Raw genomic sequence first — 16,243 nt, 5'->3', positions numbered from 1 at the left:
TATGACACAGAAAGCTCATGTTCTGCAACACATTTCACGGTGCTCAGATACACCTCTTATTTCATCTGTTTCTTTTAGTGTGCCAGCTTTACTTTAGCAATCATTTCTATCTGATTTTTACCCATCCACTACTAAACTGTCACTGGGAGTGTATGAATATATCTGCAATTACATACAAAAGACTGAGTCTGGCTCTACAAGAGGAGGCAGGTGACAATACTTAGTATTTATCAGGGCAGTATTTTTCTGTGGCTCTCACCCAATCTTCTGTTATATCCTGCTGGCCATGTTGCAGCACTATGAATTCTCATGGAAATTTGAGAGATTTGGTCATATGTTTGATATACGTATATGTATGTATATTTGTACACAAGTTTTATACACCTACATGAGGTAGAAGTGACTTTCCTTCCCTCCTGCCCCACTTCTTTGTGCAAAGATTATATCCATACAGAATACACACACACTCATATATAGATAGGGACATATTATATAAAAGTGTTGTTTCATTTTTTATGCCCTCTGCCTTAACTACTTTCTGTTGCTTTGGCAATCACATTTGGTTGGAGGTGAAACAGATTTATTGATGGTTTTGCATCAAGTTGAGAGGTAAAATGCCTAATGCTATATTTTGCTTCATTACAGTTCTGTCAAGTGCAGCACTGCTCCGTTGGCAACGATGCGCCCATGAACGGGTCGTTCTGCGGGGAATGGCTCCACAGCGCCGAGATGTTTGTGGTGTGGGTCTGCGGTGTCACTCCGCCTTCGTCTGGACTTGTCAATCACGGGGTCGTTGGAGGGTGCGCCCCCAGGCCGCAGCGACCCCGCAGTGTGGTGGCGCCGGCCGTGGCGCACCCGGCGTTCGTTAACGCCTGGGGAGACCCCAGAGCGAGCCCCTCTTCGCTGGGCTGCGCCATCCCGCAGTCCCACCCTTGCCTGCGTGGCGCCTGTCAGTGACTGAGAAACAGTCTTTTGCCTCAAAGTCCTGCCAGACTGTGATTAAATTCACTAGTACATACCAGTGACAACAACAGCGATGGCTTTTTCTTTTTGTTGCTCCAACTCATGTGGGAAGAACTCATCTTTGCCTTATTTAGAAATAAACTTTTTTATTATGAAACTATCCACTATGTTAACACAGAGGGAGACTCAGACTGTTTGACTTTCCTAATCTTTATTTGTTTTTGATTTTAAAATATTTAAAGACAGAAAAAAATAAGATTAGAAAATCAAGCATTGTGAAAGCCATATACAAAGGGAAGATTAGAGAATCAAACATTCTGTCTCTCCCCACTCAGCAATTGCATCACCACCATAGTACCTCCTTCACACAATTGCACCAACTCTTGGGAAACAGCTGACCTGCCATCAAAAGGCAACAAAACAAACAGATTAAGGGAAATTTGAAATACCTCTCAAAAGCTTCTTTTTCAATGCCACTTAACAGCCAGGGGCTCATGCACTGCTAAAGGACAGGTTAAGGAGATGTGTACCATTGCTTGCATTTTCAGATTGACTGTAGACAACAGGACAACTACAAGTCACTAACAAGTCTGAAGGAGCATCACCAAGGGCTAGGTTTGACCCATTCTATAACTATACTACCACTATAGAAAAAGTAGATACTCCAGAGATGAAGGAAAACTAAGAAGCTGACAGACTCAGCTGTCGTCCACACCCATCATCTAAACAGTGCATTAAGTACACATACCCTTACCTCCTCCCTGCTGCCCTCCTTCACCATTTTTTCCCTTTGCATTTGGTCTCACCCTCTGTCTCAGATGCAGGCTTGTGGTTTCTGAAGGGAAGTCAAGTTCCCAAAGATAAAACACTTGCATGTCTTAGCTAGAGACCAGAACCAAGGTCACATTTACTCAGCACACGCCACCAAAGTTGGCAGCCACAGAGCTGGAGCGATATCATTTCCAGGTCTGCACAGAGTCCCCATCCACCAGAGGTGGACAACATCCCCAAGCTGGCCCCTGCTTCAGCTGCAGTAGCACAGGAAGAGACTGAAGAAATGCGTGAATTGAAGCACTTGGCTTCAAGATAACCAACATACACAGCCTTATTTGAAAATGAACACCAGCACACTTGCAAGCAATTTGGGTAGAGAAAGGAGGGAAAATAAGTTATGGAGAGTATTCAGATGGCAGGAGAAGTGTATTGCCCTGGCGGTGCAGCTACAGGCTGAGATGGTTTGTTTACTCTTAATTATGTTGATTCTCGGTCTGCTAGATCAGGCTAAGAGAAAAACTGGAACATCATCTCCTCCACAACTTCTTCCTGTTAATTATAGAGATTTGTCCTTGGAGCATTTTTCATTTAAAAAATTGTCAGTAAACTAAATACCTTTGATTTATATTAGACTGTTGCTTCTCAGTTCTTAGCATTACAGCAGAAGGAAATTGTGTTGAAGAGGCCAAGGTATTTTTCTTTGAGGCAGAGAAGAAGGGGCCAGAGTTGAATGAAGAAAGGGAAGGGAAGCCCTTGGTGCCTGTCAAGCTTGAAGTGCGGTACTTTGTTTTTGACTGTCTTAAGGGTTTTGTTCTGTATCATGGCTGCTCTGCCACTTCTGGGACCAGGGTTTGCAGAGGCAATTTCCGTACACAGACACATGCAGGCACTGTAAATAGGGGTGGACGTGATTGTTTGCTGTATACAATGGGGACCAGTTGTATTTGCTTAAATTAGAAATCATAGGCATGCTTCCCTCCCTTCCTGTTTTGCCATTGATCTCGCTTTTGTGCATTGTATTTGCCATGCATTGCAGAGCTGCCAGAACTCTTAACTGAAGGCTGGCATCAATAGTGCAGCTGGTCAGCACATCCTTCCCATTGTTTGATCCTGGTTAGGATTTGGTTGAATTGGTTGATGCTAACAGCCTGGGCAATTGAAGTCAACAGATGGATCTGAAAAGTAAAATAAAATCATATCTTTTCCTTCTGTGCTATTATCTCCCTGTACACAAAAGCATTAGATCTCCAGGTCTGCCATTATGTATTTTGCTCAGTGGGACTAGAGTTTGGGGTAAGTGTGAATGACTGCACAAAGGAATAACCCAAAGCAGCGTTGGACAAGAGAGATGCTGGCTTCTTCTCATAAACAGAAGTTCTCAAATTCTCATGCTTTCATCCTTCATGTAATCCATAATCCATTGAAATAATAATCCAGGGAAAGTCAATTAAAGCAAAAACGAGAATTCTGCAATTTATTTTACTTACTGAGTGGAGAAGAATGAAATGAAGAAAGCAAGTTTTATTTTCCTTACCCACCACAATGGACCTCCAAACCAGCTGGGATTCTATTTCAAATAAGAAATGCCCACACTTACCTATTAATTGCTGGTGATGTTTCTGGAAATGGTAGGCAAATTCTCTCCTCCTTTGTTGCCTTAGCCCATAAAGGTTGAGAGGAGCATAGGAACTGGCACCATCTGTTGTGATTGGCAATTATTATTTTATTATACAAACACAACAAAACAGAAGTACAGATACATTGAAAAATGGCATAATAATGACAAGCAGAGCTGGATACTGTTTTGCTCAGTTTCAAATATTGGCTATAGCATTTACCTATGTTTGCCTATGAGGACAGAATAGGTTAATGTACTGCCATATCAGAACTGTGCACATGTGACTCTTAATTCAATAGTCATGACACAAACTCTCTCTAAGGATCACATTTTCCTTCTGGGCAAAACACTAGTGCACTGAAAGAAAACTGCAATCTTTTCCTTTAAAACTGCTAGACAGGAGAGGGGAAAAGATCCCTGCAGTGTGCTGTGAACTGTATACTCATTAGGGACTTAGTCCTACAAGCTGAGTTCTCTGGCCCAGATCCAGGAAAGCACAAAATATACATTTAATTTTCAGCATGTGAGTAGTGTCATTAACTCCAAGCACACGCTTACATGCTTTTCTCATTCTTCATTCCTGCTTTTGGTTCTGTTTTTTAATATAAAAGGCAGCAGTGGATTTTCGGGGGTAAGAACATTTTGGAAGGGACCTAAAAGAAAGCACTATCCTTCCTACTGCATATGAGAATAGCTAGACAGTGACATTGAATCTTTCTGATTGACATGATATTCCTGCCTGAATACCGTATTTCAAATGAGCTTTGTCAGGCAGACCTCTAGCTGTTTGCATGCATATTGATTCATGCTGTTAAACTGGGCAGCCTGGGGAGAAGGGAGGAACTAACTGGCACATTTCAGCAAATGATGCATACTCTTCTCATTTCAGACAGACTGTAGTACTAAGTGTACTATATTTTGACTCTAAGGAAAAAGGGAGTTATGTAGTTCTCTTGCAGATGTACAGAAATTACTTTTCCATAGAGTTATAGTGATGTTATAGTAACATAGTGTCTATTCCAGCTTCCATCCCAACATGCACATGGTTGCCTCCAGGTATGCATCTTCCTTGTCCCCATTTGGTATGGTTCTGTCAGGAAGGAAAAGCCTTCTGGAGACTACAATACTTATACTGAAAGCTTCCTCTGCAACAGACCGTGTGTCTTCAGTGAGGAGCCTTGGAGAAATTTTTCCTCCTATGTCTCTATCTGCAAATTGCCCCATTGTGACTTACGTGAGGAGACACACAAAGTGAACTCTTGGCTTCAATGAAGTAGCAAAACGCATGATGAATTTAACATTATCTCAATTTCACCATCATGCTTTCTTCAGTGTCACTGGGAAATGAAGGGTTTCTTCTTAATATACTTCCTTCTTAAACTGATACATGATGTTATGCCTACTTTGTGTGTGAAGGAACCAACCAACAGAGACAGGGTTTAATGCCATGGCTATACAATGAGACAGTGGCAGAGGCCACATTAAAATTAAGTAAAAGCAAAGCAGTAGGCTTGTGCCCAAGCCATTAGACAGTGTGGCTGCTTACAGGATCTGACAGGCACTCGGTAATTGTGGGCGACTGTAATGCTTTAGAGGCTCACCTCCATCTATACAAGCTGCCTGTCCTCTCTAGTATAAGCATGCAGTGGGTGCTGCAGGTGGGAGCTGCAGGAGTTCCACTTTTGGGGCTGGGAGCCCACAGGCCTGCCACACGGCGGTCCTCGTGCCAGGGGTTTCTGTGGCGTGGGCAAGGCGTCAGCAGGCAAGTGCCTGTGGGAACTGGCCTCACCAGAAAAGCTCTCTACTCCACCATGCTCACCATCAGTCCTGTCTGAATGCTGCCAAGCAAGGTATGTGCAAAATAAATTGTCTGGCTTCTTTCCCCTCAAATAAATACAGAATTTCCTTGGAGATTTGGAGAAAGTTTCAATGTAGGGCTGATTTTATAAAAAAAAAAAAGGGTTTATCCAATACAGAAAATTTCTCAATATTGCAGAAAGAGAGCTATGTTAGCATAAGGTTTAAGCATAAGGTTTAATAAGGTTTAATTCCAGTAAGGAATGTTCAACAAGCAATTAAACTTTTTAACCAACATTATTTGTCTCATATATGGTATATATACATCCCAAAGTCATTTCATTGGTACTGTTCTGTAATAAAAAGGCACTATTCAAAAAAAATTGTGAGACACTGTGCCTGGTATCTTATGAAAGTTCTCTGGAGAAAAAATAGGCACAGGCATTGAAATATATTAAAATGTGAGCCCTTTTTGAAGGAGCCAACTTTAAAAATACTAATAAGACGGCCTGAAAACCAGAGACCATCCCTTCTGGCATATGTGTATCATATGAAAGCCAGTAACTTTTGGTTATCTCAGTATTCCCAGAAATTATATTAAGCTGAAACACAGCTCAAGCTAACATAAGCATCAAGTATATACTGGGAACTTTTAATGCTAAACAATAAGCCAGCTTTATTACAGTAATTATTGATAATATGAGGGTTGTGCTGGTATTTAGTCATAACTGTATACAATTATTGTTTTTCTACTGTAATCATTGGCTATGCAGTTACAAGGGACCAATAAGTTTGTAATTAGTGACAAAGATTTCTTTTGTTGTATATAAATGGAGTAAAAGCCTCAGGCTAATTTTACCAGCATGTTCATATGATATCACTTCCTGAAAATACATGAAAGTTTAAAAAAAGTATATACACAAAGCAGAGGCTGTATGAGTTTTAAAGAAAAAATGACCTCAAGAAATATGCTGGGTTTCTACCTCAGAAACCTGATTTAACATTTAACTATAAAAATAGTTGCACTGCTCCTTAAAATCAAGTCTTTTTTACCATGTCCTGAAATCTGTTCTGATTTTTTTCTGGCTTGCCCAAATACACCACAGATTTTCTAAAGGATTTGTCAACTTCAGATGAGTTTAGATTTCTGATTGAACTGAGAAGTTCTTTTTGTATATTTTTCTGACAGAAGTTTCTCATGCCTCTAGCCCCTGGCCAACAATTTTATACTTTCCTTAGGAATTTGGATGGAAATGTCACTAAATTCCTCTTCTCCTAGAAAACTGATTTTGTTCTTGCATCTCTGTGTGGAATAGTGTCATATTTACTGCTAGCCATTGGTAGGAGTGAGTGAGCTGATCCAAAAGAATGTAAGAACCAGCTGTTATCCAATTCCCAAATCAAACTGATGCCATTGAGGTTGGTTACAGTGAACTTATTTCGCATTTCCATTTCTTCTGTACTATTTGGATTTGGCCAGCAACTGAGATACTGAAATGCTGTGAAGAAGGCCAAGAGGTTTAATTACATTCAGATGAGATTTTGCAATCTGTTCCTGTATAAGCATATGATCTTTGCATGAATACTGCTGGTTAAAATGAATTAGACCAAAGGAGTGAAAATTCATGACCTTTAAATGTGACTCGTCATTAGCAATGAGACCCTATGTTTTCTTCACATGTGTCCTAAAGCACAATTTTGAAATTTTTACCAATAATGCAAAATGCCTGTATGCTTGCTGTCGCATCATCATAGGCAAGATAAGATGGGATGCCAACGTGGCATTTTTGGGTTACTCAGTCATTCTTCTGAGTGGGGATATTAACTGAAACCATTTTTGTGATGCTTCTGATGATACCAGAAGATCTGAATGATCCTAATACTGACTCTGAGGAGGTCTCTTTACATTAATCTTTATTTAATGAACTGAAAAACTACAAAGACAATATTACTCTCTAGATCATGCACTTTAGCTCTGTAGCCTACTGGGGCCTGTAGGCTGGTATCAGGGAAACATTGCTCTAGAGACTTGGCTCATCTAAGGTATCTTTCATTGGAGTGCTTTCTGGAGACATGCCATGCAAATCTTCAGTTTCTTTCAGATCGCTCAATATAGAGAGCCATGGAATAATACAGCCAATCCATTCTTCTGAATCCAGGTAATTTTATTCCCTCATTGTCTGAGCTAGACTTCCTGTTTCTTGGCCAGAAAAGAAAATATAAGTAATAAAATGAATACAGATGATCTTCTAGATAAGAATGCCCAACTCTCATCTGTCACTCTGAGCATTCACTACTGTAACTGCACAGGTCTACAGAAAACACTGGAAGAAGTTTTATGAAAAATGACATTAGGGATACAATACCAGTATGGGCAGAAGTATACTAAAGCATGCTCCAAATAGAGGCAATTACTATGCTGGTAAAGGGCAACCAAAAACTTATTTTGAATAAAAGAAACAGTTCTGGCAGAAGCATAAAATTGCTGGCAAAAGTGCATCTGCCCCTAAGGGTTTTGACCAGCAAAGCACTGTCAGTCAGAGCTCACACTCAGACATCGCACCTCCCTATGCTCTGACTGACATAGTTATTCTGGTAGATGTCTGTGATGATCTGTTTTAAGTGTGTATTACAGAAGGAAAGTTTTCACACTCTATAGATCCTGGTGATAGCTGAGTAGTGCAGGATTTACAAATGCTGAGTGATCACACAAACATTGAACACACAGCCATGTTCATGATCATATCTGTTTTGCTTATTTCTTTAAGCCCAGTAGATCTGAATTTTGAAACAGTGATAAATGAAAAATTCATACAATTGAGCCACTGCTTTCCTGGATACATGGGAAGGCATTGTGCAATGCTAAAACCAGGGCTCTTGTGGGCTCACAAATAAATGATTATTGCCATTAACATTCCTGAATGCTGATAGCTGGGGCACATGAGCACATCCAGCCTTGCCAGCTTGCTCCAATTCACTGGGAAGGAGCTGAATAAAGAAATCTAAAAGGACATTAGAAGCAAGATCTCACCACAGATCAGCAACGACTTGAAAACTGCCACACTGAGTGGTAAATCAGGTTCCTTAAGATCATAGCATGACTTCAGGTGTAAAAGCCCCACATAAGCATCTGACAGTGTAAGGCAGCCATGCAAGCGCAACCCCTGGGAAGGGATGGCACTGCAGCCTTCACAGCCCCCGAGAAGCTCACCCCAACCACAAATTGGTGCACAGAGCTGGTGTTTCTCATTACAGTTGCTGCAGTAATATTAGGCTCCAGCATTCCAGCAGAGATTCAGACCTATATTAAATTAAACACACATACACACACACAAAGAAATTTAAATAACTTTAAGGGTCAGAGCAAAACCAACAAAAGCCAGAACATATACATTACAGCCAGTACACTCTGTTCTTCACTTGCACTGTTTGGGGAAAAGTAGCTCTGAAGTTAACACCAGAGAGCTTAATTAGGGATGTGGTGTTCAGCTGGCTTGGGGAACTTCAGAGGGCTTGCTCCCTGGGCTCCACTGGTCTCTGGAGGCTTCCCAGACTGGTTACCTGATTTCTTAGAAAGAGAGAGGAGTTAAATGTTATAAAGAATGTTTAAGAAGCTATTGTGCTTTCACAAATTAATAGGAAGAATATTAATTTGGAAGGTTATTTGTATTGTATTGAATAACACAGTGGCTCCTTCAGATTTTTCAACCCTACCAGTTAAATATCATACTGGAGCAACAGTAGTCATGTCACATTCAGGATTTGCCCCCAGCTCTTGTTCTACTGAGTTTCTATTCTAAACTTACTTTTGTTTCCACCTTTCTAAAGTCTACCAAAAAAAACCCAATATACAAACTTCTTGGTGGGAAGATTTACAATTAAGGTAGGTTTTTTTCCTGCCAGTTTGGAAAGGCTTTAGATGACAGATTTCTGGAGTATGGAACCCAGATTTCTTTTTAATTGTTCAATTTTTTAATTTTTCAATTTTTCATTCTGAGAGGAAAAAATTAAAGAAAATTAAAGATAATGGGCCCCTCTAGCTGAGATGTACAACTGAATGCCAGTGTTCACTTAAGCAATCTGAAATAATAAACATTAGTAATGTTTTATCTAAATATATTAATGAGCATGAGGTTAGAAAGATTTGTACCCATAATGAGTAATAAAACCAGAGATGTAGACTTTTCTCTGCAAAAAAAAAAAAAAAACTCTTTTTCATGTGAAGATAAACTATAAGATATAACAGAATAGCTAGGAAAGTGTCCTTATGGGAAAAGGACAGGTGTGCCAGATTCAGCTATCTGCCCAGGTGAATGGAGTTTACAGGTCACTTGATGGAAGCATATGATTCAGAATGAGAGCAAGTGGTAGGCATGAAACACAGCCTGAGCCCACTTGCTGGGAGGCAATTTATAGGCAGAGCCCAAGCAGCTTGGTGAATTTTGTGCTTATTTGCTGTTGTGTAGAGGCTTGGTAGAGTGCAAATGGCAGCTAGAGTTGTGGAGCCTTGTAGCATGGTTCAAAAGGGGGAAAGGTTGAGGGCTGTAGACTAGCTTAGAGTGTATTGGAGAGAGACTGTCATTTGGATCTTGCTATTTCTCTACCTTTCTGCTCCTCTGCAAATTGAAGTTTCTTTCTTTCCTTTTCTAAATGAGACAGACTGCATCTCCTGCTTCATCCTACTAGGTCCTTCTCTCTGTAAGGTGAGATATTTTCTCTTGTGTTCTCTCATGTGCTTCCTGAGGTGCTGTGCTAGTATCTTCCAACCTGTACCAACTTGGCTTCCCACTGACTAATGGTAGTTTGAGATGAAACCTGAATGATAGGAGAGATTTTGAGCAGCAGCCTGTAGAGGGACTGGATCCTGGGAGCCTATACAGGATGGAGAGTGTGACATCTCATCTCAGGTTTTTCACTAAGACAAGTCACTAGGCTGCAGCTTGGCATCTCCTCAGAGATGGCTCTTCTGGAAGTGTGTTTTGACCTTTATCATCTAGCAGTTTAGCTGTGTGTATTACAATAGGGATATTCTATGGGTGATGCAGATAAGTAAAATGGTGCTATTGCTACCTTCTTAGCATGTAGGAAGTATGGAAGGATAGTTACTTTGAGGAAAACAAAAAAACACCACCCTCTCCAAAGCCAAGGGCATGCTAAGAGTGTTCAGCCTTGCTTCTGGCTTCAGGAGCTGTCAGTTTGTTGAATAGAAGTGAAGCCTGTGAATTTAATCTAGTCTGTCTCATCTCGATACCTGGGGCTTCTGAAAAGATGATTCCCCCTGCCAACATATAGAAAATTGTATCAGTGTTGGTCACATCATTCTTCTTGAACTAGCCAATAAGTAAATTAAGCATAAGTGAAGGAATAAGATGCTTTCTAAGGGGAGAAAAGGGAGGAAAAAATCCTTATGTGGATGGGCTGTTAAAACCAATGCCACTGAAGGGAATATGTATTTATCTCTTGAGTTTAGCAAAACACACATTTTGGTCTTGCCTCAACAGTGCCAAGTGTTGCTGAATCATTCAGTCAAAACTAACATGTGAAAAAACACTTATGCAAGAGAAGTAGTCTTCACAAGTATGGGAAGAGATTTTCAGTATAATGGGAACTGAGAGAAAATAGTTACTTAAGGAGCTGTATTCCAGTATGAATTCAAAGCTCTTTTGAGCTACTGGTGGCATTAAAAGGCCTGCTTATTGCAGCCACCAGCAAATGCCACAGATTCCTGAGGAGAGATGTGGAAACCTTACCAGCTCATTTCTCTTTAAATTACATTTGAGAGGGAAAAATGGAAATCATCAAGGGAGCAATGCAAAAGAATATACTCTGAGCCAGTGTGATTTTTTTTTTTGTTCACCCTTTGGTGTAGCATCTGTGCTCCAGATATCCATTGGTATATGTGAGTTGCTGCAGATGCAACTGCAGAACGGAGCAAGCATGCATTGCTTGATTTGGGGAAGTTTGGCAAGGGAATCTAGCAGAGCCTAAAGCTGTCATGATTTAGCAAAAATTCATTTTCAGTTATAGCTGATTGAAATCAGCAGGATTTTGTCTTTAAGGTTTACTGGATTTGGCCATTGATCTTGAGAAATTTACATTTCTGTAGGTATTTGTGCACTCAGCTTAAGTCAATATATCTTCCTTCCTATGAGAAAATATGGCCTGTGTGTGCCTTTCTAAAAATGGCAAAAAGAGGAATTATCATGAAGTTAACCCTAAGTAAATGTTTTCTCACTGATACCCTTGCCGTTCTGTGACAGTTAACAAAATGTGAGCAAAAAATTAATGGCAGGAACTGAAGCTCTGATGCTTAAGAGAGGATCATATTTTTTGTCATGTTGGGGGAAAAAAAGTGTTTTGTATTAACAGATAGAGGAGTGAATGAATCTCAGCAACGAAAGACTTGGATGGTTTGAAACTGGCTTCTATGAACATCTTGTTTATGGTATTTCCTATTTGTAGACATTTATTTCCTTCTTGTTGAAGTCAATAAAAAGTTATAATTATTTTTAAAAACATTGTAATTCTTTAAAAACAGATGTAAGTGAATACCTGAGAAGTACAGTTCCTAAAGGCCAGTAGTACCAAGGATTAGTAAGATTTTTCACTTCTGTCTATTCTCTTTGTGGGATGTCTCTCTGTATTTTGAGATGCGCATACCTATGTTTGCTCCATGAGTCTGGGCTCAGTATCTAGAGGTCTTAATATAAGACCTGAAGGTATTTCATCGAGATGGTCTATGTTGAATTGTTTCCATTTGTGGTGTGATTCACTCGAGCAATGGAGAAGATCCCATGCTGCTCGCTTAAAATGTCAGTCTGATGTTATGCTTTACCATATCAAGCATCTCCCCAAGCATTTGGAGAAACAGGTCTTGTGCTCGTAGTCCCTAGGACCGTGTGTTTCTTTGTCTGCTTATTCAAACTCGTGTCAGTCTGTTGCTATCTGGCCTGCAGCGTATAACAGGAAATAACACAATAAAGCAAAACCAACTGTAGATATGATATTAGCAAACACAGATCCTCTCATTTCACAAAGATTTGAAACTTCCAATAGTTTTCCCAGACTAGTATCCATTGTCTGTAATAAAACAGTTTGTAACATGCTGATTAACTGTTACTGTTAATGAACACAATCCCTGAAGAAACTTAAGTATCACCTTCTTGATTAAGTAGAGCATGTTAATGATGTGCTATGTTTTAATGTCTAATAGGTAACTAATGACAAATATGTGTCATGTGGACAACTGGGCCACACTGTGCTATGACAGTTATTTTACATGTAGTTTTAGGTGCATCCAAGAGCCACAAACCTGTTGCAGCACTACTCACTCAGAAATTCTGATGCAAATGGGCTGCTGAGGAGATCACTGCTCCATAAGGTTTCCTAGTTCTTAGTATTTCCTAGTATTGCTATATGCTTGCAAATGGACTGAAAAGCTTGAGAATATAACTGAATGTCCTGAGTAATTTTCAAGAAAACTAGCCTGTTGGAGCAAAAGGATTGTGGTCACAGGAAATTTTAGTTCATTTGTTCAATTTATGGGTTTTTGAGGTCTAACTGAAAAAAAAAAATCCATTGCAACTCTAAGCTCAAATTCAACCACTTAGAAACATCCATCTCTGTTCTATACTGCTACTACTAATTTTTACATGAAATCCACCTTAATTACCAGTTATGCATAAACCACAGTTCAGCTGCTGAGAAAAGTATAGGACTTGGTGCTCTTGAGGAATACAGCAGCTATAAAGGCAGTGTAGACACATTCAGGTAGAAAATTGCAATGCCTCGTCATTAAAAAGTTGAGTGCAACCCACCCTATATAAAGACCTATGCAGACATTTCTAGCTTTAGAATCAGATAGGGCTCAGCAGTGAGAAAGGCTTAATCTAGGCCTTCTACATCCACATTTATAGGTTATAAAAATGGGGTCATCTTAGCATTTCAAATGTATCAATCTATTTTGTAATTGATCTACCATTAGTATCTAATGAGTAGTTTGGACCTGTTACTGCAATGTATTCTGCAGTGTACTATGTTTTTTGAGCTCATGGTAGAAAATTGCATGCATCATGCTAGCCAAAGATCCTCTCAGTTATCTCACATGCCAACTGTAGAAATTACATCCTACGAGCTTTATAAATGTTGCAATGTTGACCTCCCTTTTAATCAGAGGGAAGTCTGCACAAAGAGCAAAGTGAATGCAAAGGGAGGATGGGACCATCTGCCAAGGATGGCAGAGGGTGCATACTTTTCAAATCATCTCTTTCTTTTTGATCATCTGGAGCTGGCTCTCCCTGTTACAGCTTGGTAGATCTTGGTGGACATGTAAGTCTGAAGCCCCCTTTCCCCACAGTGTGGAAAAGGGATGTATCTTATCAGCTGGAGGGGTCTTCAGGGGAAGATGGAGGAGGGAAATACAAAGCCCATCTTCCCACAGCCTCTCAGGCAGCTTCCACAGCCTCTGTCCTCTTATTGCTCTTTCAAGTCTATTGGGCCACTATCCAGTGCTTATCTGTCTGTCACTTAACAAGCTCAAGCTGTGGTTTTCAGGCTGATAAATAATTATGCTAATTAACAGGTTGGAGGAAAACGTGATATTTCCGTGGAATGTTCTGAGAGGCTGGAAACACTTAACTGCAAAAATGACATGTGGTGAAATAACCAATAATTTGTTTAAGAAACCCACATCTGGTATGCCTGCTAGAAACAGGGGTTAATAGTCTGTCAGGGGCAGGCAGTGGCAGTGAGTAGCCTTAGAATAAACAAAAAAGCCTTAATGGCAGGAAATGGGCATGTTCTCCTAGCATAAGCATTTACATTGGCTGCTAACCAGCAAGAGCTGTAAAAGGAGTTGTTTAGTTTACACTTGGAAAAAAAAATAGAGAGATGGAAACAAACAGACTTTTGCATTTTGTATATCTGTGAAAAGGAATAAAACCCATCAAGTGTAGCTAAAAATGGTAATAATACCTAGGCTCCACACTCCTGGAAGGAGTCATGGCCTCAGCACAAGATTCCAGTGATAAAAAGGGAGAAGGATTACTTAATTTACTCATGTATTATTGAAATAACTGTCAAACAATTACATGCATGACTTTTTAAGTCAGTGCCCATGCAGAAAAGGGGAAGAGGTGGGAAAAGGGAAGACAAATGAGGAAATTCGATTAATTGATTCAGGTCCACACCCTAATTTAATATATAAAGATCAACCCTGACTTTGGTTGTGCAGGTGTAAAGTCCCGATGACCCTTGTGATGAGGAGGAAGACGCTCCCATTTGACACCCCGACAATTCAGAAAAGGGTCTGGCCCACCAAGCTGGGAACCCACCCTCGCATTGGTGTGGCATTGCTGCAGCACCTATGAGAGCAAAAGAGAAAGCCACATTTTAAGATGGGATGAAATGTAAATAATGTACTCATTTGACGAGATTCAGATGAAGTGCTCTGTGTGTGGCAAGCTGAATCTGTATTTATAGCAGTTAAAGAAACACACAAGACACTGGATACACTAAAGACAATGAATAATACATTGTTGGTTCCTAATTTCATTTTAAATAAACAGACAATGTTCTACCTTAGGTGTTTTTCTGCTGAAGTGATACAACCCTTACAGAGATTGCTGCTACGTCTGAACTGTATTTTTCACACAAGAAAACATGACACCTCAGCAGATGTTGACAGCTTTCTATTCCACACTAGACTGCTTGACAACTCAGGCTAAATTTTCTTTCATAGTCACTCTCAAAGATGTATATTATCCCTTGTCAGAATAAAGAGCTGTGGTCTCTTTCTAGCTCAAAGAAATACACTAAGTGCATATTATCACCATACATCTAAGTTACATGTCGTTTTTGCAATTAAGTGTTTCCAGCCTCTCAGAACATTCCACGGAAATAACATCACGTTTTCCTCCAACCTGTTAATTAGCATTACAGAATCACAGAATCACAAAATCGTTTAGGTTGGAAGGGACCTCTGGAGATCATCTAGTCCAACCCCCCTGCTCAAGCAGGGACCTCTAGAGCATATTTCCCAGGATCACATCCAGACGGGTTTTGAATATCTCCAGGGAAGGAGACTCCACTACCTCTCTGGGCAACCTGTTCCAATGCTGTCACCCTCACAGTAAAGAAGTTTTTTCTCAGGTTCAGATGGAACTTCCTGTGGTTAAGTTTCTGCCCGTTGCCTCTTGTCCTGTTGCTGGGCACCACAGAGAAGAGACTGGCCTCATCCTCTTCACACTACCCCTTCAGATACTTGTAGACATTGATGAGATCCCCTCTCAATCTTCTCTTCTCCAGGCTGAACAGGCCCAGCTCACTCAGCCTTTCTTCATAGGAGAGATGCTCCAGTCCCCTCATCATCTTTGTAGCCCTCTGCTGGACTCTCTCCAGTAGTGCCATGTCGCTCTCGTACTGGGGAGCCCAGAATTGGACACAGGACTCCAGGTGAGGCCTCACCAGGGCTGAGTAGAGGGGCAGGATCACCTCCCTCGACCTGCTGGCAACACTCTGCCTAATGCAGCCTCAGGATCCCATTGGCCTTCTTGGCCACAAGGGCACACTGCTGGCTTATGCTTAACTTGTTGTCCACCAGCACTCACAGGTCCTTCTCTGCAGAGCTGCTTTCCAGCAGGTCAGCCCCCAGCCTGTACTGGTGCATGGGGTCATTCCTCCCTAGGTGCAGGACCCTGCACTTGCCTTTGTTGAACTTCATGAGGTTCCTCTCCGCCCATCTCTCCAGCCTGTCCAGGTCCCTCTGAATGGCAGCACAGCCTTCTGGTGTGTCAGCCACTCCTCCCAGTTTAATATCATCAGCAAACTTGCTGAGAGTGCACTCTGTCCCTTCATCCAGGTCATGGATGAATAAGTTGAAAAAGACTGGACCCAGGACTGACCCCTGGGGGACACTGCTGGCTACAGGCCTCCAACTAGACTCTGCACCACTGACCACAACCCTCTGCGCTCGGCCATCCAGCCAGTTCTCAATCCACCTCACTGTCCACTCATCCAACCCACACTTCCTGAGCTTACCTATGAGGATGTGATGGGAGACAGTGTCAAAAGCCTTGCTGAAGTCCAGGGAGA

At 41.0% G+C, this 16,243-nt stretch overlaps 1 long non-coding RNA gene across 1 annotated transcript in view; it reads right to left on the bottom strand.

Moving 5' to 3' along the window:
- Positions 1–1,287: 1,287 nt before the first annotated feature.
- Positions 1,288–16,243, bottom strand: part of LOC104140890 (uncharacterized) — a 29,525-nt gene continuing 14,569 nt past the window's right edge. Inside the window, exons 2-4 of the long non-coding RNA XR_693418.2 lie at positions 8,550–8,720; positions 3,335–3,436; positions 1,288–2,912 (exon numbers count right to left, since the gene is read on the bottom strand). This is a non-coding gene — a long non-coding RNA (uncharacterized lncRNA). The remainder of the gene's footprint in view (positions 2,913–3,334; positions 3,437–8,549; positions 8,721–16,243) is intronic.

This window comes from Struthio camelus, chromosome W (genome assembly GCF_040807025.1).
Source record: "Struthio camelus isolate bStrCam1 chromosome W, bStrCam1.hap1, whole genome shotgun sequence".
NCBI classification, from domain to species: Eukaryota; Metazoa; Chordata; class Aves; order Struthioniformes; family Struthionidae; genus Struthio; species Struthio camelus.
This window is presented reverse-complemented; position numbering and strand designations above follow the sequence as displayed.